The 22364-nt window shown below is 45.7% G+C and overlaps 3 long non-coding RNA genes across 3 annotated transcripts; 1 reads left to right on the forward strand and 2 right to left on the reverse strand.

The window, feature by feature from the left end:
* Positions 1-3776: 3776 nt before the first annotated feature.
* On the reverse strand, positions 3777-4690 carry LOC136307949 (uncharacterized). The gene is made up of 2 exons (XR_010726023.1): positions 4389-4690; positions 3777-4009 (listed from the first exon to the last, which is right to left on the reverse strand). It is a non-coding gene; the product is annotated as an uncharacterized lncRNA (long non-coding RNA).
* Positions 4691-14810: 10120 nt separating this feature from the next.
* Positions 14811-15741, reverse strand: LOC136307950 (uncharacterized). The gene is made up of 2 exons (XR_010726024.1): positions 15439-15741; positions 14811-15051 (listed from the first exon to the last, which is right to left on the reverse strand). It is a non-coding gene; the product is annotated as an uncharacterized lncRNA (long non-coding RNA).
* A 2696-nt stretch (positions 15742-18437) lies between these two features.
* LOC136307660 (uncharacterized) lies at positions 18438-19211 on the forward strand. Its single transcript, XR_010725980.1, has 2 exons — positions 18438-18685; positions 18980-19211. It is a non-coding gene; the product is annotated as an uncharacterized lncRNA (long non-coding RNA).
* The last annotated feature ends 3153 nt before the right edge of the window (positions 19212-22364 follow it).

Below are 22364 nucleotides of genomic sequence, written 5' to 3' on the forward strand. Positions count from 1 at the left end.
TCTTGTGTTCAAAGAGGACAAGAAATAGAGCTCTCATTCAGAGAGTACAGGGAACAATGTTCTTCTGTGTCTGATGTGAGGCCTGCTCATCTCTGTAGGCCCCGACACTGGGACCAGACCTTCCTCCACTGGAATAGAGGTTTTGTTCTCTACGTTCAAGGACTGTGGGGGAGGTTTGCTGGTCCTGGGTAGGTGATCTTCTGAGGTAGAGGGGACAGTGACTCGGCCTCTGTGACATGAGCTCAGTGGGACACAAGAAGGGACATGGTCAGAGTTAAGCTGAAAGATTCATTCTTGGACGTCAGTAGAATTTAAACATATCACATAAATTGCTGTCCAATGACTTGTGTCCTTTTGGACAAGTAGGCAACACAACGAAGTTCCTGCAACCTGCCTCTGAAATTTCTGATATTTTAAAGTAAAAAAGTAATTGTTGCACAAAAAGAACATTCGAAAGGGAGCTGAGTGATGAGTGAGACTATCGGTCCCCCTCCCTGCACCAGCCCTCCACCTGCTCTGAAGGAGCCACCAGGGTCCCCGTGTTCTGAGTGTCCTTCCTCACCCCAGGCTTTACCTCAACACTGTTCCAGCAGCGCGCACAGGACAGCGACCCTGTGTATACCGTGTTATATCATCCCATCGTTTTCTCTCTCTTTCTTCCCTTCCTTCTCTCCTTCCTTCCCTTCCCTTCCCTCCCTCTTTCCCTTCCCTTCCCTTCCCTTCCCTTCCCTTCCCTTCCCTTCCCTTCCCTTCCCTTCCCTTCCCTTCCCTTCCCTTCCCTTCCCTTCCCTCCCCTTCCCTTTCTCCTTCCCCTTCCCCTTCTCCTTCCTTCCTTCCTTCCTTCCTTCCTTCCTTCCTTCCTTCCTTCCTTCCTTCCTTCCTTCCTCTTTCCTCCCTGTCTCCCTCCCTCCTTTCCTCCATTTCTTTTTTCTTTTCTTTTTTTTGAGAGCGGCAGGGAGAGAGAGACAGGGACACTGTGTTGCTGCTGTATGTGCCTTGACCAGGGATTCAAACTGGCAACCTCTGTGCTCCAGGACGGCACTCCAATCAATTGACCTGTCTGTTCAGGCTTAATTTTTTTTTCTTTTTACACATAGACAGAAGGGAGAAACAAGAGGGGGAAGGGAACCCAACAGTGCCCGCGCACAGAGCAGGCGTAACAGTCCCTGTGCTCACCCATTGTTATCACCCATTCTTTTCCCAGGGGCCCCGTGACTCCCCAATGTCTTCATTCCTTCTTCCGGCCTGGGATCTGGGCAGCATGTTGCAGGCTTTCTTGTAGCTCAGAGTGACCAATAGACAGAGTTCTCACCAATAAGTTTAAATTATGAGAGCTTAAGCATTAAAATGAATTTTGTTATTTATTTATTTTTAGAGAGAGAGAGAGAGAGAGAAGAGAGAGATGAGAAGCATCAACTTGTTTCTGTGCTTTTGTTGATCATTGATTACTTTCTCATACGTGACTTGGCCATGGGCTTAATCCAAACCAGTGACCCCATGTTCAGTCCAGTGACATTGGGCTCAAACCAGCCAATTTGGGCTCAAGTCAGTGACCATGGGATCAATTCCATGAGTTCAGCTAATCTATTGACCCCATGAAAAAGCTGGTGAGTCAGCACTCAAACTGGATACCTTAGGGTTTCAAACCTAGGACCTCAGTGTCCCAGGTCAGCACTCTATCTACTGTGCCACCACAGTTCAGACAGAATTTTATCATATATATATATACACACAATAAAATAAAGTGTTTTTACTGGTAATAATTGTGCAATGCTATTGTTTAATATTTTGCTCCGTATCTGTACTAGAAGTACAAAAGGACCTGGACTTGTGCAGCTCTGTTCTGACCAGGAAGAGGACAGTTACAGGATATGGATGGCAGAACAGGAAGATGTGGCATGTCCATCCTGAGACCAGGTTGAGACATGACACCCATATCCTGTCCTGCCTGCATGCAGATTGCTGTGACTCGGGAAAAACACTCCTTACTTTCTGCCGGCCCTGGTGGCTGGGATCCCGGGGCCCTGGTGTGGCTGAGAGCAGTCTGCACCTGGACTGTGAGGTTTGGGATCTTTCCCAATGTGATCCGTAAACACTCTGACCCCAATGGGGTCCGGACTTTGTTTCTGTCACGAGTCAGCAGGGACAACACGTTCCCATGTCTAGGAAGTGCCTGTGTTTATTTTCTCCAAAGATACTTTCTGATTGGCATTGGTTATGAAAAATGAAATAGTTGGTCCATTTATTTCAGTAGGTTGTTCAGACTCATTTTTAAATTCAGGAAATGTCCTCTTCGTCCAAGTACTGCAGATCATTTCAGAGTGTGTCACTTCCCTTCGGCCTCTTTCTCTTTGTCTGCAGATAATTTGCATTATTATGAGGCTTTTGAAAGTTTTGGTAACTTCTGAGTTTTGTCTCTTTCCCACTATAATCTGTGCAGCCTGGTCTCTCATGGTCAGTGCTCTCGTGTCCTGGAGGTGGGAGCTGAGAGGGGCACAGGGTGACTGAGGGTGCAGGTTCAAAGTAAAGTGTTTCTCATTCGACTGTTTGCAGGGAAAGGTCATCTGAAGTAGAAGTGGCCACAGGGCAACGAGCACATAGAAGGTTCTATGAGCACAACACAGCCTCAGGGTGGAATCCAAGGTCCTGGCTTTAGGACGTGTGTGGCCACCTTGGATCAGGGAGAGGAGGGCAGAGAGGAGCTTGTCATCTGGAAATAAGGCTTCTCTGTCTCGGTGGCTTCCCTGCAGCCTCCCTCTCAGCTCAGGACCTAGCGCCTGTCCGTGCATTGATACAAATATATCATTTCTTGCTAGGTTATATTAGATTATATTAGAATCAGTACGGGATCACTGTAACTGGTAGACTGAATCTGTTTAAAGAGAGATCGAGTGGGTTGAGACCAACAGTTTTCTTCGACATTGACTCATCTACCTTTCGTTGTCCAAATGAGGACCATTGAGTTCACGGACACTGGGCATTTGAGCTTTACCAATGGCTCTGAAAGTCCCCTTTCTCAGTTCATTATTTGGGACCACCGGTGCTGGCCATTATGCTCTGGTTTTGGTGTGGTTCTTACTTTTCTGTGTTGGTGGCACCAGGATTTTGAGTGCTAGAGGTGGAAACTGACAAGCAATAATAGTAACTAATAGTGCTGTTCAAGGCATGAGACAGTTGACATCAACTCTTGTACCGCTCATTGGGCTAATCTAGCCATTGCATCCAAGGGGGACTATTTATTTCACTGGTCTTTGGGCATGACCCACTGTGCTGAAGGGCTTATTGTCATTGTTTGAGACCACAGATGCTGGTTAATAAAATGTTTTTTTTGTGTAGTTCTTACTTTTCTTTATTGGTGGCACCCTGAAGCATTAGTTCACTTGATCTTGTTGATACAGGTAGGAATATGCACATGTGACTGAAACACCTGCTTATCCTGAGAAAATATACATATCAATGCCCTCTCCCGTCTTAAAATTAAAGAACATGTAACACAGTCCATTGGAACCACTTTTCCTGAAGTCAACCAGACTTTTGATTCACTCCAGACACTTTTCTCTTTTTAGTTTTATTATGAATGGATTAAATTTTGTCTGTTAGGCTTGCTGTAATTATGTTCGTATTTGCTGGTTTAGTTAATGCCGTGTAATACTCAAATTGTTCATTATTGGGATGGAAAAGCTGTATAACTTAATATACACCATTTAGGACAGAATTCTCTGTATAGGTGAACCACACACGTAAGAAAAATGAAATGTAAAAAAATAGGCAAACAGTCAGTTTAATGCTTGAAGTTTATTGTGGAGAGAAAGCAGAGAAGGGACAGGTACACAGACTAAATGCACTCTTGGGTCTCAGTGGAATGTCACAGTGCTCTGGGTCTCGGTCCCCAAAGCTCAGCGACAGCAAAGATTGTATAGAAGGCCATTCTTCCTACAGGTCCCAGAGAGACGCTCATCTCTGTTGCATCTGCTATTTCTGCACGTGCAGACGGAGACTCTCCGAAGGCCTGGGGAGGGAAGAGCAGGGTCAGGCACAGTGGGGACGGACACAGGGAGCAGAGGCACAGCCAGTGTCAGGGACATCTACTCAGAGGAGATGTGTCTACTATGGGAGACCACTCCTCCCAGGTTAGGGTGAAAGGTCACGTGTCTGTGTAAATCACAAGCACTGGCTGACTCTTCGTTGGTCACACAGACCCATGACCATCTCTGACCCGAGTCCATCACATCTGTGCTCATTCTCTGCCCCGCCCCCATCCTCCTCTCCCCTCGTGGTGCCTGCTTCTCTTTCCCCTCATCACACCCCCTACTGTGAGCCCAGACTCCACGCCCCTCTGACAGGTCCTCTGATGGGGTCAGACCCTGTAGCACGTGGGCAGGTTTCACCTGAAGCTTCTCGAGTGACGCGTTCCTCTTCTGTGAAGGAGATGGCCACGTCCTGGTCCTCGGCCTCAGGCTGGTCCTGAGCGGGCACCTGGTCAGCTGTCTCCCATAGGGGCTCAGCCCGGGCCTGAAAGGCCAGGAGGAGCAGGGCAGCGAGGAGGGCGAGGGTCCTCATGGTTGAGAGTCCCCTGGAGGTGCAACTTGGGTGGGAGGGCAAAGTGAGTGGTGGGGAGGGCAGAGCCAGCCTGCACTTATAGTTAGGTGGGCGTGGTTCAGTGACCACAGCACAGTGAGGGCAGTGGGGCCTCTGGCTGGCCTGGGGCCAAGGCCATCGGGGCTCTCAGCCTCTTTGATGCTCCTGTCCCCACCTCTCTGTGGCAGCATGTGTCCCTGGGCTCAGTACCCACACTTGTTTCATGTTGATAGTAATTATGAGAACCTGGAGTGTGTTCTGTGTGCCATCTGCTTGGGTATTTACCTTCTAGTGTTCAAAGAGGACAAAGACTAGAGCTCTCAGTCAGTGAGTACAGGAAACAATGTTCTTCTGTGTCTGACACGGAGCCCTGCTCATCTCTGGAGGCCCCAACCCTTAGACCAGACTTTCGCCCCAAGGTTGTGAAGCATCTATTCTGTATGTTCAGGGGCATCACTACCCTTTGAGGGAGGATTTCAGGTCCTGGCTGGATAGTTCCTGGGCACAGGGGACAGTGACTCAAGCTCAGGGACAGTGAGCAAAGTGAGACACGAGGAAGTGCCGCGGACCAGCGCAGCTTCCAAATAACGGTGCAGAATTAAGGAAACACACTTTGTCAGAACAAAACCGATGGGACCGGGAGGACTCCTCAAACTGCCTGGCAGCATCTGAGTGCCTCACAGCCCCAGTTCGCTTTATTATATGGACCTATGCAAATCAAGGACCCTGATACAAAGTTGCACATCAAAGGCTAAGACAGGAACTCTCCCAAGGCAAAAACAGGATACATTAGTGAAATTTACAAACATCTGAAACAAACAGAGTCAGAGGAAGGGTATATATATTGCTTCCTGCAACCCAAGGAAGGAAGTGGAGTGGGTGCAAACACTCAGCATCAAAGCCAAATATGGAGATGGAGGGGGGAGAACTTAGCCTTTTGCTAAGCCTTGAATCTATAATGGCTTCCTGCCATTAACGGTCCACAACATATCCCCCTTTTCTTTTTAATTTGTGTGCTGAGATTTGCACTCATCTGATTTTCTAATTTGGAGGCAGATGGAAAAAATACAAAACAAACACAAAATTAGTATAGCCAATGCTAACAGATACCCAAAACAAGTATACCAATACATCACAGTGATTAAAGCCTTTAAGCAAACTCTTTAAGCTAATACAACAAGAATCTATAAAAGGGTAATGTCCTTAAAGTGTTCACCAAGTCCAAGTTGGCACCAACACCATTCCAAATCTCTGCAAATGCAACCCAACCCCAGTTCAGTCCATCAAAAACTGTCACAGGAGCAGGAGTCCAGGAAAAGTCCACTTTCAGGAGAAGTCCTCATGGCACTGGAATTGCCATCACACTTCCACACTCTGCAGTTAGCGTCAAAGTCCCAATGACCGCTGCTTCCCAGCTGGCAATGACCCAGGTAGACTGGAAAAGCCATCTGCAGCACGCATGAAGACGGAGCTTCCGTTTTCTTTAAACTGGAAAGATGAACCCAGGGGTCTTATACTGGAGCTTTACAGCCATGGAGTGGTGAGGAGAACCTTGGGATACACTAAGCTGGGTGGCAGAGGTAAATTTGTAAATTGGCAAAAAAGGAAAAAGGGAGCTCTGAATTAGGAGTAGGTCCTAGCCTAAACTATGAGTGGGGCATTGAGGCAGGAGGAATAAAAGAAAGACTATATATTAATCAAAGCAGCAGAAAACAGGACTATCAATACCCACAACAGAGATCTTCGAGGGAAGAATAAAAAACCTGAATATTCAGGCAAGACCTAGTTAAGTGGCCCTTGTGTAAATGAGACCAGTCTACCAGCTACTTGGAAGAAATACCCCAGGCTTGTCCACAGTGTCGAAGATGGGGCCGACGGCCCTGGGCACCTTTTAGCCTTCAGTGGCAAATTCCAGTATTCTGGGCAAGGTTAGGTCACAGGTGGCTGGAGCAGGGCTGGAAGAGACTGAACCCTCCCTTAGAGGAGTGAGGGGGAAGCCTACCTTCCAGTGTGTCCCTTCTTCCTCACAGCAAAGGCATGTAAGCCTGGCAGGCTTTGGCTTAAATGACCATCCTTTCCACTATTGAAGCAGGGCCCTGATGAAGTTCCAGTTGGAGCATTGGAGCCTCTGAGGGCGTATGCCAAGAGCTAGTATTTTACCTGATCTCCTTTGGGCTTTTTCGGCCTCTTGGTACCTTAAAAGCCATGCTCAGAAGATCTCGCTGAGGGGCTTGAGAGTCCCTATCTGCCTATATATCTAGAGCTATTCAGAAAAGAACAAAACAGTGTCATTAGCTGGAATCAAATAAAAGTAAAAAAAAAAGGGTAGTAGTTTGCAGGACAAAAATTTGGGCATCTCTTGTACATCAGCATTCAAGATAAACAGTTTGAAGTAAAAAGCGTAACAGGGTAGACCTGCAGGAGCTCCAGGACATGACTCCCCCCCTTTCTTTTTATATTATTTACAATTGAATCACACTTTACAATATTTTGACTTCAAATATTGCAAGAAATTCTTGACTTTGTTAACTTTTAACAAAAATAGAGTAAAAGCACCTCCAAACAACATTCCCACACTTATCAAAACACCCCCTTAACATTAATTAACAGGCACTTTAGCGAGTACATATCAAAACTGAAAAATCCCATTGTGATCTTCATTATTCTTCTACAGCAAAAAAAAATCTTTACACCTTTATTATGTAAATCTATGCTACTTCAAGCCTTTCACTTGCGGCCTGGAGCAGCCTGGCCAAACCAGCAAGTCTTTTGGATCCAAAATGAGCATGCTCTACTTATTCCAAACAAAATTATATTTATATAGGGAAATGAAATTATTCCCGTTTTGTTTTCAATACTATAGCCGGCACTTCCAAAACTATTATCATCATTACTTTTCATGTAAGGACTTAATTCAGGCCTTATAAACAAAAACACTTAGACATTAAACAAAGACTTCACATACAATCACACAAATCAAGAGTGAAACCCGGGGTTTTAGAGATTAAACTATGGCCTGCTTGATCTTAAGTAGGGCTATCTTAATAGGAACGTAATAAGGATATATACTAAACAGAGATCTCTCTCGAAAAATCTCAAGACGGCCGTATGAGATTTCTATTCAGCAATACCCAAATCAGGCCCTCCTTTCGCCCTCTTTTCAAGCAATGGATCAGGAAAATAAAATGATCTAAAACATTAAAAAAAATAGATAATGATTGAGAAAGGGAAGAGAGCATAGTAAGTCTTATGCAATTGCTCTTGTAAAGTGAGTCTCTCATCTAGAATCATGGTGTCTCACCAGTCGTTCAGGGATCCACTGAGGAGCTTCAGCAGACCTAGGAAAAACACACACATATCCTCGGCCCCATAAGAGAACAGGGTCTGGCCCTTGCCAGATTCCTGTGAGCGGGTCCCTCCATCGCACTTCAGGGAAGGCTTTCCTTGCAGGGTTCCAGAGTCTCTCTGCTGCTGAATGACCCTGTCCATCAGTATTCAAAAAATTTAAAATGAAAAGAGCATGACAAAGAAGATTTGCAGGAGTTTGAGGGTATAATTCCCCTTTTTTAATTTTTTCCAATTGGTTTTTAAGTGTTTGATGTGCACTCTCTACAATGCCTTGACCCTGGGGATTGTAAGGAATTCCCGTCCTTAGGTCAAGTCCAAAAGTCTGACAAAATGTAGTAAATGCTTTTCCTACATATGCAGGAGCGTTGTCAGTTTTAATCAGTTTAGGAAGTCCAATAATAGAAAATGCATACAAGCAATGAGCTATAACATGTTTAGCAGCCTCTCCTGTTCTGGCAGAGGCTACTATAAATCCAGAATAAGTATCTACTGTAACGTGGACAAAGGATTGTTTGCCAAATGAAGGTATATGAGTAACATCCATTTGCCAAAGTTGTCCCGGTAGGAGTCCTCCAGGGTTAATTCCAAACGAAGGGCAATTAATGTCTCCTAACAGTTTCTGGAAATCGTTTAAAGTTTGCAAATGATCTGTCCTGATTTCTATTTTCTGTGGGCGAATTTGTTGTCCCTCAATAATTTGTCCTAAATAAGAAAAAGGTAAAGATTGCTGTACCTTTTCAGGAGCTATATAAAGTCCTGAGTTTTTCAGAGAATATTCTAGTTGTTGCAAAATGGTCAACACAGTGTCTTTATCTGGATGAGCAATAAGAATATCATCCATATAATGAATTATGTATGCCTTAGGGTGTTGCCTTCGTACTGGAGAGATGGCTTGAGCAACATATTTTTGGCACAAGGTAGGACTATTAGCCATACCTTGAGGCAAAACTCTCCACTGGTATCGCTCCATGGGAGCCTGAAAATTAAGTGAAGGAACACTGAATGCAAAACGCTTGCAACCATGAGGGCTTAAAGGAATAGTAAAAAAGCAATCCTTCAAATCAACAACTATAAGGTGATAGTTCCATGGAATGGCAGTAGGAGAAGGAAGTCCTAGCTGGAGAGGACCCATAATTTCCATAGTCTTATTTATTGCTCTCAAATCTTGTAATAGCCTCCAGTTTCCTGATTTCTTTTTAATGACAAATATAGGCGTATTCCATGGACTATTAGATGGTTCAATGTGCCCAAGCTGTAGCTGTTCCTGTACCAATTGAGCAGCTGCCCTAAGTTTCTCCTGAGAAAGGGGCCATTGGTCTACCCATATAGGATTATCTGATTTCCAAGTAATTGGGTCTGCACAGTGCATTATTGGGGTAGCAGGAGCTACCAAGGCCCCTATGCAAAATTTTGATATCCTAATCCATGCCTTCTGGTATTGAGTGCCACTTCTATGGGGGTGAGAATTCCTCGCTGTTCTTTCCCTAGACCCTTAGTGGGCAAAAATCCCTGATCAAGCATTTGAGTGCTAACTAAACTATTAGGACTGACAAGCAATGCCCCCATATTTTTCAAAACATCTCTACCCCACAAATTAACTGGCAATCCAGGGAGCACATAAGGCTGAAAATATCCAGAATGACCTTCTTTATCTTCCCATTGTAAAAAACTAGAACTTTGTTGAGGGGATTTACTCTGCCCTATACCTTGTAATTCTGTGGCTGTTGCATGAGTGGGCCAGGAAGGAGGCCAATGTAGCTTTGCAATAACAGATACATCAGCCCCAGTATCTAAAAGCCCTTTAAATTTACGCCCTTGTATTGTTAGTTCCATTTTAGGGCGTTCCTGACCTATTTTTTGAATCCAATAGGCAGTATCAGTGGAACCAAATCTTTGATTCTCTCGGGGTCCCTTTAGCGGGGTTTGGCTTTGTCTTAAAAGAGGTAAAAGGATTAATTGAGCAATTTTCATATCAGGGGAGATAGTGACTATATTCCTCAAAGTGTGAGCCATTACTTTAATTTCCCCTGTATAATCAGAGTCTATCACTCCAGGAAGAACAAAGAATTCCCTCATAGTTAAACTACTTTTGCCTAACAAAATTCCTACTGTGTTACTGGGAAGTGGCCCAAAAATTCCAGTGGGTATGGCTTGAGGTCCCATCTCTGGAGTCAATACGAATTGGGAGGGGGACTGAGGTCCAGTCCTGTACTGCCTGTTGTTGCCTGGGATAGTTGGGCAATGTTTGGCCTGCTGGAATCTGAATTTGCTGAGGAAACACTGACATTGCCCCTATTGTTTGATGGGGCCGGGGAGGGCCCCATTGTCCGTTTCCCTGCCCCGCGGTAGTACATTTAGGCCTCCCCTTATTCTTCCAATGTTTCCCTTGTCTACAAAGTGGGCAGAGGTCCGGAGCCTTAAGGGCTGGCTGTCCTTGAGGGAGAGGCCGAGACCAGTATCCGGGGAAAGCAGGGCAGTTTTTAGCAAAATGCCCCGAACCCCCACATTGAAAACAGTTTCCACGGGCAAAAGTACTTCCCTGACCTTCCTTCCTTCGCTTGTTCTGTCCTTTATCAAAGTTTTGTCCTGAAAATCTTGCCTTATTACCTGTGGTAAAGGCAAGACCTTGCATGTATGAAGGCCCAACATCGGCACATATTCTAATATAATCCTCTATATCTCCCTTCTTGCAGTGAGGCCGAAGTGCAGCCTGACAAGCAGAATTAGCATTTTCATAGGCTAGTTGTTTTATTAAAACCTTTCCCACATTTTTATCCCCTACTATTCTTTCAACTGCTTGAATTAGCCGTGAGACAAAGTCTTGAAATCGCTCGTCTGCACCCTGCCTAATTTTACCAAATTCTTCTGGTTTGGTCCCTGGAATAGGCAGGCATTTCCATGCCTGTGTGGCTAGCTGATTAATTATATCATAAATAGCTGGTCGATACTCTAATTGAGTTGCCGTATGGGCATACTGTCCTTCTTCAGTTAACATATCTACAGTAACAGCAACCTCCTCTTGCTGATTTTTCTCATCCAGCTCTATAGCCTTTTCATGAAAGTTTGACTTCCACAACAAATAATCACCCCCAGAGAGACAAGCACGAGCAATCGCCTTCCAGTCATTTGGGGGAAGAGCCTTTGCACTAATGGTATCTAATAAACCAAGTGTAAAAGGGGCAGTAGGCCCATACTGAGCACAAGCAAGTTTAAGCTCTTTCAGAGTTTTAAAAGGTACAGGTTCATGTTCTCGCACTAGTCTCCCTGTATCATCCTGTCTTTCCACAATAGGAAAACAGGCAAAGCCATCTATTGTTTCCCCTATATTTCGAGCCTGGTCTATAGATTGTTGGAGAGGAAATTTCCCAGATTTTGAGCTATAGACTATGGAATCAGCCCGATAAGGGAACGGAGGAGCAGAGGGTTGAATGTAGGAAGGAGCTGAGGGCAGCGGAGGCCCCGCGGCTAAGGCAGCCATAGCCAGGGATTTTTCATCCCCCCTGTCATCCTCAGACTCCAAGTTATCCTTGTATTCACATCCCTCTGTTTCCAGCTCACCCTGATACTCTTCAGACAATGATTTGTCTTCATACAGAAACGTTCCTACATAAAGGTCCCTTACTTTTGACCCTATCTGTCCCATATTCTTTTACTCCCAACTACACTTTCCCCAAAAACTTTCTTTACTCACTGTGCGCACTTCACTTTGGGGAGTTCCGTCACCTTCCTTCAGTTTTAGTTTCCTCGTACTCAAGTCGTCTGTTCGGGCGCCACTTGCCGCGGACCAGCGCAGCTTCCAAATAACGGTGCGGAATTAAGGAAACACACTTTGTCAGAACAAAACCGATGGGACCGGGAGGACTCCTCAAACTGCCTGGCAGCATCTGAGTGCCTCACAGCCTCAGTTCGCTTTATTATATGGACCTATGCATATCAAGGACCCTGATACAAAGTTGCACATCAAAGGCTAAGACAGGAACTCTCCCAAGGCAAAAACAGTATACATTAGTGAATTTTACAAACATCTGAAAACAAAGAGTCAGAGGAAGGGTATGTATATTGCTTCCTGCAACCCAAGGAAGGAAGGGGAGTGGGTGCAAACACAGAGCATCAAAGCCAAATATGGAGATGGAGGGGGGAGAACTTAGCCTTTTGCTAAGCCTTGAATCTATAATGGCTTCCTGCCATTAACGGTCCACAACAAGGAAGGACTTGGTCAGAGCAAAGGACAAGTAGACGTGTATCAAGGGCATCAGTAGAATCTGTGCTCATCACATAAACCGCTCACCAGTTACTTGTGTCCTTTTGTAGAAATAGCAAAGACAATGAGATTGTTGCAGACCCTTCCTGAGATTTCTGGTGTTTTGTTATAAAAAAATATTAATCTGTTCACACAGGAGGTAATTCAAAAAGTAGCTGAGTGATGAGGGAGAAGCCAGTCCTTCCTCCCTCGCTGTCCTCCCTCCATTCTGCCGGAATCTGCACGGTCACATGCTGCGTTGCCTATTTCTTTTCTTTTTAAGAAAATTTCCCATTGATTTGATGAGAGGGAGCACATGCAGGCTCACTCTGGGAGAGAAGCATCCACTGGCCGTTCCACCTCGTTTTCCCAGCTCCCTGTGCACTCATTGGTTGCTTCTCCCACGTGTCTTGACCCGGGATAGACCCACCACCTCAGGGCTCAGGGACGATGCTCTATCCTCCAAGGCAGCTGACCAGGGCCTCTGTCTCTGCTCAACTCAGGCTTTAGCCTGGACACAGTTAGGTCAGCACACACAGAACTGCGTCCCTGCTTTTACAGCATTATACTGTCCCAGCGTGAGATATGTCTTCCTTATTGATTATTAAATTCTGATAATTTTGTTATTGTTAAACATTTGCATTTATAATTGTAACTCCTGTGGGTATCCTTTTAAAACACCATCTTGCTAGGTCTGAGTGTCTTTTGGATAAAAGTCTAGTAGTAGATTGAGAGGTGTAAGAACACGTCTAATATGTTTAGAGACATTCATTTATTGTCCTCTGCAGAGGTCACTCTGACATCAGTCACCAAACATATGAGCCCCACTGCTACCCACCCTCAGGGAAAGGTGTTTAACAAACCCCGTGATTCCCCAATTTCATCCTCCTTTCTTCTGACCTGGACCCAGGGCACCAATGTGTCTGTTAGAAATACACCAATGTCCCAAAACTCTAGCACTCAGAGTGAGCAATAAATGCTGTTTGATCTGATGAAATGTAATGTCTGAGAAGGGCCCCTTTTTAAATAATAAAATGAATTACTGTTACTCCTTCATGGTTGTGTTAGGCTATTGTTTTATATTTTCTCCACATTTCCGCATGGAGGACGGGAGCACCTGGACTGTGGCCGCCGTGTCTGACCAGGAAGAGGACGGGTCCTCGACATGGACGGCGTAGCAGGAAGAGGCGAGGTGTCCGTCCTGAGACCACAGGTGAGCTGTGTCCCTACATTCCGAGCTGCCCACAGGCAGATTGCTGTGACTCGGGAAGACCACACTTCACACTTTCTGCCGGCCCTGGGGGCTGGGATCCGGGGACCTGGAGTGGCTGAGAGCAGTCTGCTCCCTGGACTGTGAGGTTTGGGACCTTTCCCAACCTGATAGGTAAGAACTGCTGTCCCCAATGAGTCCTGGCTTTGTTTCTGTCATGTGTCAGCAGGGAAACACATCTCCACGAGTGAGGAGTGCCTGAGTTTGTATTCTTAGAATGTCCTTTCAATATTAGCATCTGTTTTGGATAATGAAATAGTTGGTTGATTTATTTTTGTGAATTTAAAGATTTATTTTTAAAATTGGGACATAATCTCTGTGTCCTAAGTACTGTAGATCATTTCCAGAGAGTGTCATTTCTCTTTGGGCTCCTTCTCTTGTCTACACAGATAGTTTGTGGGTTTTTTTAAAATGTAGTTTAAACATTTTTATTGTTAGTTTCTGCATTTTGTGTCTTCCACTAAAGTTTGTAAAGGTAGTTCTTCCATATGTTAGGGCTTTTGTGTCCTGCTGGTGGAAAGTGACAGTCTCATGGAAATTGTGAGTAAAGCACAAAATATACAGAGGGTTGAGATCAATTCTTTCATGGGACTTTGAGCTCATGTAACCATGTGTCCAAAGGGGTCTCTTTATTTCACTGGTCATTGAGCATGACCAGGAAGAATTACGTAATGGCTTCTGGTCATCATTCAGACTACCAACCGTGGTCAGTATACTCTGGTTTTAGTGTCATTCTTACCCTGTCTGTTGGTGATACTGTGAAGCATTAGTTCACTCCATCTTGTTGATACAGCTATGAAAATGTGTTCATAACTGAAATGCCAGCTTATCCTAGAGAATATCTACGCATATCAATGCCCTCTGCGGTCTTAATACCACAGAGTGAACAGCATGCCCCTTGGGTCCACCTTTCTTGGAGTCCCCGCCCCTGCTGGTGCACTCTGCAGAAGTGTCTCAGTTCTGAGTTTCACTATGAGGGGGCTATATTTTGTAGACTGAAAGAATCTTACATAAGAACTCTGTTCAAGTTTTTGAGAGCAGGGTTTCCACTGTGAGTGGGTGCACGGATTAGTCAGGGTGGAGATTGTGAACAAAGAAGGGGGAAAACATAGAAAAACTCATGGACAGGGACAACACTGTGACAATGGCTGGGGGACGGTGTGGGGGGAGGGGGAAGGAAATGGGAGTGGGAATTAACGGTGATTAAAAAAGAATAAATTATGTTTCTTTTAGCTGGTTTGTGTGGCTGTGTGATGCTCAAATTGTGTATCACGGGGAAGCAAAGGCTATTAACTTAGTGTAGCCCATTCAGGACAGAATTCTCTGTACAGGTGACCACACAGAGACGAATAGTGAAGAAGAAAAGAAAAAGCATTTAGTGAGTTTAATGCTTGAGTTTATTCCGAGAGTGAAAGGAGAGAAGGGACAGGTACAGGGATAAATGCTCTTTCTGGTCTTCAGTGGAACGCCGCAGTGCTCTGGGTGTGGGTCCACAAAGCTCAGTGACAGCAAAGCTTGCCGAGGTGGCCATTGATCCTACAGTTCCCCTTGACACGCTCAAGGAAATTACAAAAGGATCCAGGTCGACATTGGCAGTTGGTTATTTTCCGAAGACCTGAGGAGGAAGAGGGGGTTCAGACACAGAGGACACGGTCACAGGTGCAGAGGAACAGCCAGACTCATGGAGAACTAGTGAGAGTTGACCTGTCTACTTACCACAGACAGTACCTGCCAGGTTAGGGTGAAAGGTCACGTGCCTGTTTAAATCTCGTGAGTGTGTAAATCACAAGCACTGCTGACCCTGCGTTGGTCACACAGACCCATGACCGTCTCTGACCCGAGTCCATCACGTCCGTGCTCATTCTCTGCCCCGCCCCCATTGTCCTCTCCCCTCGTGGTGCCTGCTTCTCTCCCCCTTCATCCCACCCCTGGCTGTGAGCCCGGACCCCTCTGACAGGCCCTCTGATGGGGTCAGACCCTGTAGCACGTGGGCAGGTCTCACCTGAAGCTTCTCGAGCGACACGTTCCTCTTCTATAAAGGAGATGGCCACGTCCTGGTCCTCGGCCTCAGGCTGGTCCTGGGTGGGCACTTGGTCAGCCGTCTCCCACAGGGGCTCAGCCTGGGCCTGGAAGGCCAGGAGGAGCAGGGCAGCGAGGAAGGCGAGGGTCCTCATGGCTGAGAGTCCCCTGGAGGTGCGGGTCGGGTGGGAGGGAAGAGTGAGTGGTGGGGAGGGCAGAGCCAGCCTGCACTTATAGTGGGGTGGGCGGGGCTCAGTGACCACAGCGCAGTGAGGGCAGCAGGGCCTCTGGCTGGCCTGGGGTCAGGACAGGTGGGCCTCCCAGCCCTTTTGATGCTTCTGTCCCTGCCCCTTCATGGCAGCATGTGTCCGTGGACTCAGTGTCCACACTTGTTTCATGTTGATAGTGACGATGTTTCATGTTGATAGTGATGATGGTGTGTGTTCCCTGTGCCATCTGCTTGGGTATTTACCTTCTAGTGTTCAAAGAGGACAAGGACTAGAGCTCTTAGTCAGTGAGTACAGGGAACAACGTTCTTCTGTGTTTGATGTGGGGCCCTGCTCATCTCTGGACGCCCTGACACTTAAACTCAACAGTTGCCTCAATGGAGTGTAGGGTCCAACCTGCAAGTTGAGGGTCATCACTACCCTGTGGTGAAGGTTCTAATATCTTAGGTTATAGGCTCCTGAGGTGGAGGGGACAATGCCTCAGGCTCAGGTGAGGTGAGCACATGGACACAATGGAGGAGTTGGTCAGAGCAAAGAAGAAGGACACTGGGTTAAGGACGTCAGTAGAATCTGTGCTCATCACAAAAACCACTTACCACTTACTTAGGTTCTTCTATGAAAATAACAAAGACAATGAAGTTTCCAGAGCCCATTATGAGATTTGTGATTTTTTTTCTAAAGGTATTAATTTAGCCCTAGCTCAGACATCAAGTGTATTTCCAACAGACACATGGCTGCCCAGAGCCCAGGCTGGAAGAAAAGAGGATGAAATTGGGGAATCATGGGGCCTGTTAAACACCTTTCTCTGAGGGAGGGCAGTGGTGGGGCTCATATGTTTGGTGACTGATGTTGGAGTGAGCTCTGCAGAGGACAATAAATTAATGTCTGTTAGATGTATAAGATGTGTGCTTGGACCCCACAATCTCCTCCTAGACTTTTATCTAAATAGAGTCAGGAATAGCAAGATGGTGTTTGTAGAAGTATAGTCACGGGAGTTATGCTTATAACTGGAAATGTTTAGATAACAGAATTGTCAGTATTTAATGATAATAAGAGAGCACTGACTGATGACAGAGCCCTGGCCGGATTGCTGGATTGTTAGAGCATTGTCCCGAAGCTCAGAGGTTGCTGATTCGATCCTTGGTCAGGGCTCGTGGAGGAACATATTGATGTTCCTGTCTCTCCCTCCCTTCCCTTCTAAAATCAATAAAACAGACATTTTTGAAGAATGATGACATATATCACACTGGGATGCTGAACACTGTAAACATAGTTACGCAGGTCTATGCCTGCTGACATGACTGTGACAGGCTAAAGCCTGTGTTGAATAAAGAGACAGAGGCCCTTGCCAGATGCTTTGATGAATAGAGCATCATCCTGGAGCCCTGAGGGGGTGGGTCTATCCCAGGTCAGAATACGTAGGCGAAGAAATGAATGAATGTACAAGGAATGGGAACAGCTAAGCAGAAGTGCAAGTTGATGCTTCTCTTGTTTGCATGAGCGTGCATGAGCTCTTTCTCATAAAATCAATCAATAAATTTTCTTAAAATTAAGAAAAGAAATAGGATATGCAGCATGTGACAGTGCAGGTTCCCATAAAACGGAGATAGGACAGCGAGGGAGGAAGGATTGGTGTTCTCCCTCAAAACTCAGCTACCTTGTCAACTTTCCTTTGTGCATAAATTCAAATATATATATAAATATATTCTTATTCAGTGAGATGAGAGGAGGCAGAGACAGATTCCTGCATGGCCCTGACTGGAATCCACACAGCTAGCCCACTGGGCCTGCATTCTCCCCATCTGGAGCCGTAGCTTTGTTGCTCAGCAACTGAGCTCTTCTTAGTGCCTGAGGAGAAGGACATGGAGGCATCCTAAGCACTTGGTGCCAAGTCATTTCAATCGAACAATGGCTGGAGAATGGGAAGAGAGAAAGAGAGAGAGAGAGAGAGAGAGAGAGAGAGAGAGAGAGAGAAGCGAGAAGGGGAGGGATGCAGCAGCAGATGGCACTTCTTTTGTGTGCACTGAGCAGGAGTCAAATCTGGGACATCTACACGCTTGGCTGAACAGCTAGGGGAAAATTAATACTTTTAGGAAAAAAACATCAGAAATCTCATAACGGGTCTACAGAAACGTCATTGTCTTTGCTATTTTTACAGCAGGACATAAGTAACTGGTGAACGGTTTATGTGATGAGCACAGATTCTACTGATGTCCTTAACACTTGTCATTTTCTGTTTTGCTCTGACCAACTCCTTCCATTGTGTCCCATGTGCTCACCTCACCTGAGCCTGAGTCACTGTCCCCTCCACCGCAGGAGCCTATAACCTAAGATATTAAAACCTCCCCTACAGGGTAGTGATGACACTACACTTTCAGGTAGGGCCCTCCACTCCATTGTGTCAACCACTGAGTCTAAGTGTCGGGGTCTCCAGAGATGAGCAGGCCCCACATCAGACACAGAAGAACATTGTTCCCTGTACTCACTGAATGAGAGCTCTGGTCCTTGTCCTCTTTGAACACTAGAAGGTAAATACCCAAGCAGATGGCACAGGGAACACACACCAGGTCCTCATCGTCACTATCAACATGAAACAAGTGTGGACACTGAGCTCAGGGACACATGCTGCCACAAAGGGGCGGAGACAGGAGCATCAAAGATGCTGGAAGGCTCTGTGGCCCTGGCCCCAGGCCAGCCAGAGGCCCTGCTGCCCTCACTGCACTGTGGTCGCTGAACCCCGCCCACCCCACTATAAGTGCAGGCTGGCTCTGCCCTCCCCACCACTCACTCTGCCCTCCCACTCAACCCACACCTCCAGGGGACTCTCAGCCATGAGGACCCTCGCCCTCCTCACTGCCCTGCTCCTCCTGGCCTTCCAATCCCGGGCTGAGCCCCTGTTGGAGACAGCTGACCAGGTGTCCACCCAGGACCAGCCTGAGGCCGAGGACCAGGACGTGGCCATCTCCTTCACAGAAGAGGAACGCGTCGTTTGAGAAGCTTCAGGTGACACCTGCCCACATGCTACAGGGTCTGACCCCATCAGAGGGCCTGTCAGAGGGTCGTGGAGTCTGGGCTCACAGTCGAGGGTAGGATGACGGGGGAGAGAAGTAGGCACCACGAGGGGAGAGGAGGATGGGGGCGGGGCAGAGAATGAGACACGTGACCTTTCACCCTAACCTGCAGGTATTGTCTGTGGCAATAGACAGGTCACTTCTCAGTGTCTGTCCCTGATACTGGCTGTGCCTCTCCTCCCTGTGCCCATGTCCACTGTGTCTGACCCTCCTCGTCCCTCCACAGGCCTTGAGAGAAGATCCAGGTGCACGTGCAGACCCGGCCGCTTCTGCAGGGTTAATGAGTCTTATGCTGGGAGATGCACTAGCTTTGGTAACAAATACAAGCTTTGCTGTCGCGATACTTTGTGAACCGAGACCACAGCTCTGCGATGTTCCTCTGAAGACCTGACACAGCGTTTATCTGTGCACCTGCACCTTCTCTTCTCTCTCTCCATAATAAACTTCAAGCATAAACTCACTGTGTAGCTTTGTTCCTTCTTTCCATTATTTTTTCTAATTGATTTTAATTTACCATGTTTACATATATTTTAGTGTTGCTGGAATGTATCCCTCTTCCCCCATATTCCCCTCAACATCTCCTTTAACACCCTCCCCACAGCACCCTCCCCCCTTCTCTTCAGGTTTATCCCATCCTATCATCCCCTTTCCCTCTGGACCCTTTGATCCCTCCTCTGTCCTATTCCATTCCTTAGTTCACATTGTTCATTGGATTCCTCAAATAAGTGAGGACATATAATATTTTTCTTTCTCTGCCTGGCTTATTTCACTTTACATATTAGTTTCCAGGTCCATCCATGTTGTCGCAAAATGTAAGATTTTTGATTTTTTCATGGCCCCATAGTATTCCATTGTGTATATATATCATCGCTTTTTAATCCACTCATCCAATGACGGACACTTAGGCTGTTTCCAGATCTTGGCTATTGTAAGCAACGCTGCCATAAACATGGCGGTGCATTTATTTTTTTGAATCATTGATGTGGTGTTCTTGGGTTATATTCCTAAAAGTGGGATGGCTGGGTCAAAAGTCAGTTCCATTTATAATTTTTTGAGGAATCTCCATACTGTTTTCCACAGAGGCTGCACCAGTCTGCATTCCCACCAGCAGTGCAGGAGGGTTCCTTTTTCTCCACATCCTCGCCAGCACTTATTCTGTGTTGTTTTGTTGATGAGCGCCATTCTGACTGGTGAGGTGATATCTCATTTTGGTTTTAGTTTGCATTTCTCTCATGATTAGTGATGTTGAACATTTTTTTCATCTGCCGATTAGCCATCTGTACGTCCTCTTTGGAGAAGCATCTATTCCTTTCTTTTTCCCATTTTTTTTCTTTTTTTTTTGTATTTTTCTCAAGTTGGAAAGGGGAGGCAGTCAGACAGACTCCCACATGTGCCCGACCGGGATCCACCCAGCATGCCTACCAGGGGGCAATGCTCTGCCCATCTGGGGCATCACTCTGTTGCAACCAGAGCCATTCTAGTGCCTGAGACCATGGAACCATCCCCAGTGCTCGGGCCAACTTTGCTCCAATGGAGCTTTGGCTGCGGTAGGGAAAGAGAGAGACAGAGAGGAAGGAGAGGGGGAGGGATGGAGAAGCAGATGGGTGTTTCTCCTGTGTGCCCTGGCTGGGAATCAAACCTGGGACTCCTGCACGCCAGGCTGATGCTCTACCACTGAGCCAACCAGGCAGGGCTGTTTTTCCCATTTTTTGATTAGACTGTTTATCTTCCTGGTGTTGAGTTTTACAAGTTCTTTATAAATTTTTGTTATTAACACCTTATCAGGTGTATTGTCAAATATGTTCTCCTATTGTGTGGTATGTCTTTTTATTCTGTTCATGTTGTCGTTAGCTGTGCAAAAGCTTTTTAGTTTGATATAGTCCCATTTGTTTATCCTGTCTTTTATTTCACTTGCCCATGGAGATAAATCAGCAAATATATTGCTACAAGAGATGTTGGAGAGCTTACTACCTATGTTTTTTTTCTAAAATGTTTATGGTTTCTTGGCTTACATTTAAGTCTTTTATCTATTTTGAGTTTATTTTTGTGAATGGTGTAATTAGGTGGTCTAGTTTCATGTTTTTGCAAGTAGCTGTCCAATTTTGCAAGTAGCTCGCCAAAGTGCCGGCGAGGATGTGGAGAAAGGGAACCCTCCTGCACTGCTAGTGGGAATGCAGACTGGTGCAGCCTCTGTGGAAAACAGTATGGAGATTCCTCAAAAAATTATAAATGGAACTGACTTTTGACCCAGCCATCCCACTTTTAGGAATATAACCCAAGAACACCACATCAATGATTCAAAAAAATAAATGCACCGCCATGTTTATGGCAGCGTTGCTTACAATAGCCAAGATCTGGAAACAGCCTAAGTGTCCATCACTGGACAAGTGGATTAAAAAGCGATGATATATATACCATTTGTTAAAGAGACTGTCTTTACTCCATTCTATGCTCTTACCTCCTTTGTCAAATATCAATTGTCCATAAAGGTGTGAGTTTATTTCTGGGTTCTCTGTTCTGTTCCATTGATCTATATGCCTGTTCTTATGCCAGTACCAAGCTGTTTTGAGTACAATGGCCTTGTAGTATAACTTGATATCAGGAAGTGTGATACCACCCACTTTATTATTTTTTTTCAAGATTGCTGATGCTATTTGTGTTCTTTTTTCATTTCATATAAATTTTTGGAATATGTGTTCTATATCTTTGAAGTATGTCATTGGTATTTTACTTGATATTGCATTGAATTTATAAATTGCTTTGGGTTATATAGACATTTTAATGATGTTTATTCTTTTTATCCATGAACACAGTATATACTTCCACTTGTTTGTATCTTCCTTGATTTCTTTTATAATTATTTTATAACTTTCTGAGTACAAGTCTTTAATCTCCTTGGTTAAATTTACTCCTAGGTACATTATTTTGTTTGTTGCTATAGTGAAGATGATTGATTCCTTAATTTTTTTTTTCCTGAGAGTTCATTGTTGGTGTATAAAAATGCCTCTGATTTCTGAGTGTTAATTTTATATCCTGCACCTTGCTGAATTCATTTATCAGGCCCAGTAGTTTTTTTGACTGAGACTTTAGTGTTTTTTATATACAGTACCATATCATCTGCAGATAATGATAGTTTTTCTTCTTTTCCAATTTGGATGCCTTTTATTTCTTCTTGTCTGATTGCTGTGACTAGGACTTCCAGAACTAAGTTGAATAAGAGTGGTGAAAGGGGGCACCACTGACTTGTTCCTGATCTTAAGGGGATTGCTTTTAATTTTTGCCCATTGAGTATGATGTGGGCTGTGGGTGTCATAGATGGCCTTTATCATGTTGAGGTATGTTCCCTGTATTCCCATTTTGAGAGTTTTTTTTTTCTTTTCTGAAGCTGGAAATGGGGAGAGACAGTCAGACAGACTCCCGCATGTGCCCGACCGGGATCCACTCGGCACGACCACCAGGGGGCGACACTCTGCCCACCAGGGGGCGATGCTCTGCCCCTCTGGGGTGTCGCTCTGCCGTGACCAGAGCCACTCTAGCGCCTGGGGTAGAGGCCAAGGAGCCATCCCCAGCGCCCGGGCCATCTTTGCTCCAATGGAGCCTTGGCTGCGGGA

The sequence above is a fragment of the Saccopteryx bilineata genome, chromosome 6, assembly GCF_036850765.1.
Source record: "Saccopteryx bilineata isolate mSacBil1 chromosome 6, mSacBil1_pri_phased_curated, whole genome shotgun sequence".
Lineage (NCBI taxonomy): Eukaryota > Metazoa > Chordata > Mammalia > Chiroptera > Emballonuridae > Saccopteryx > Saccopteryx bilineata.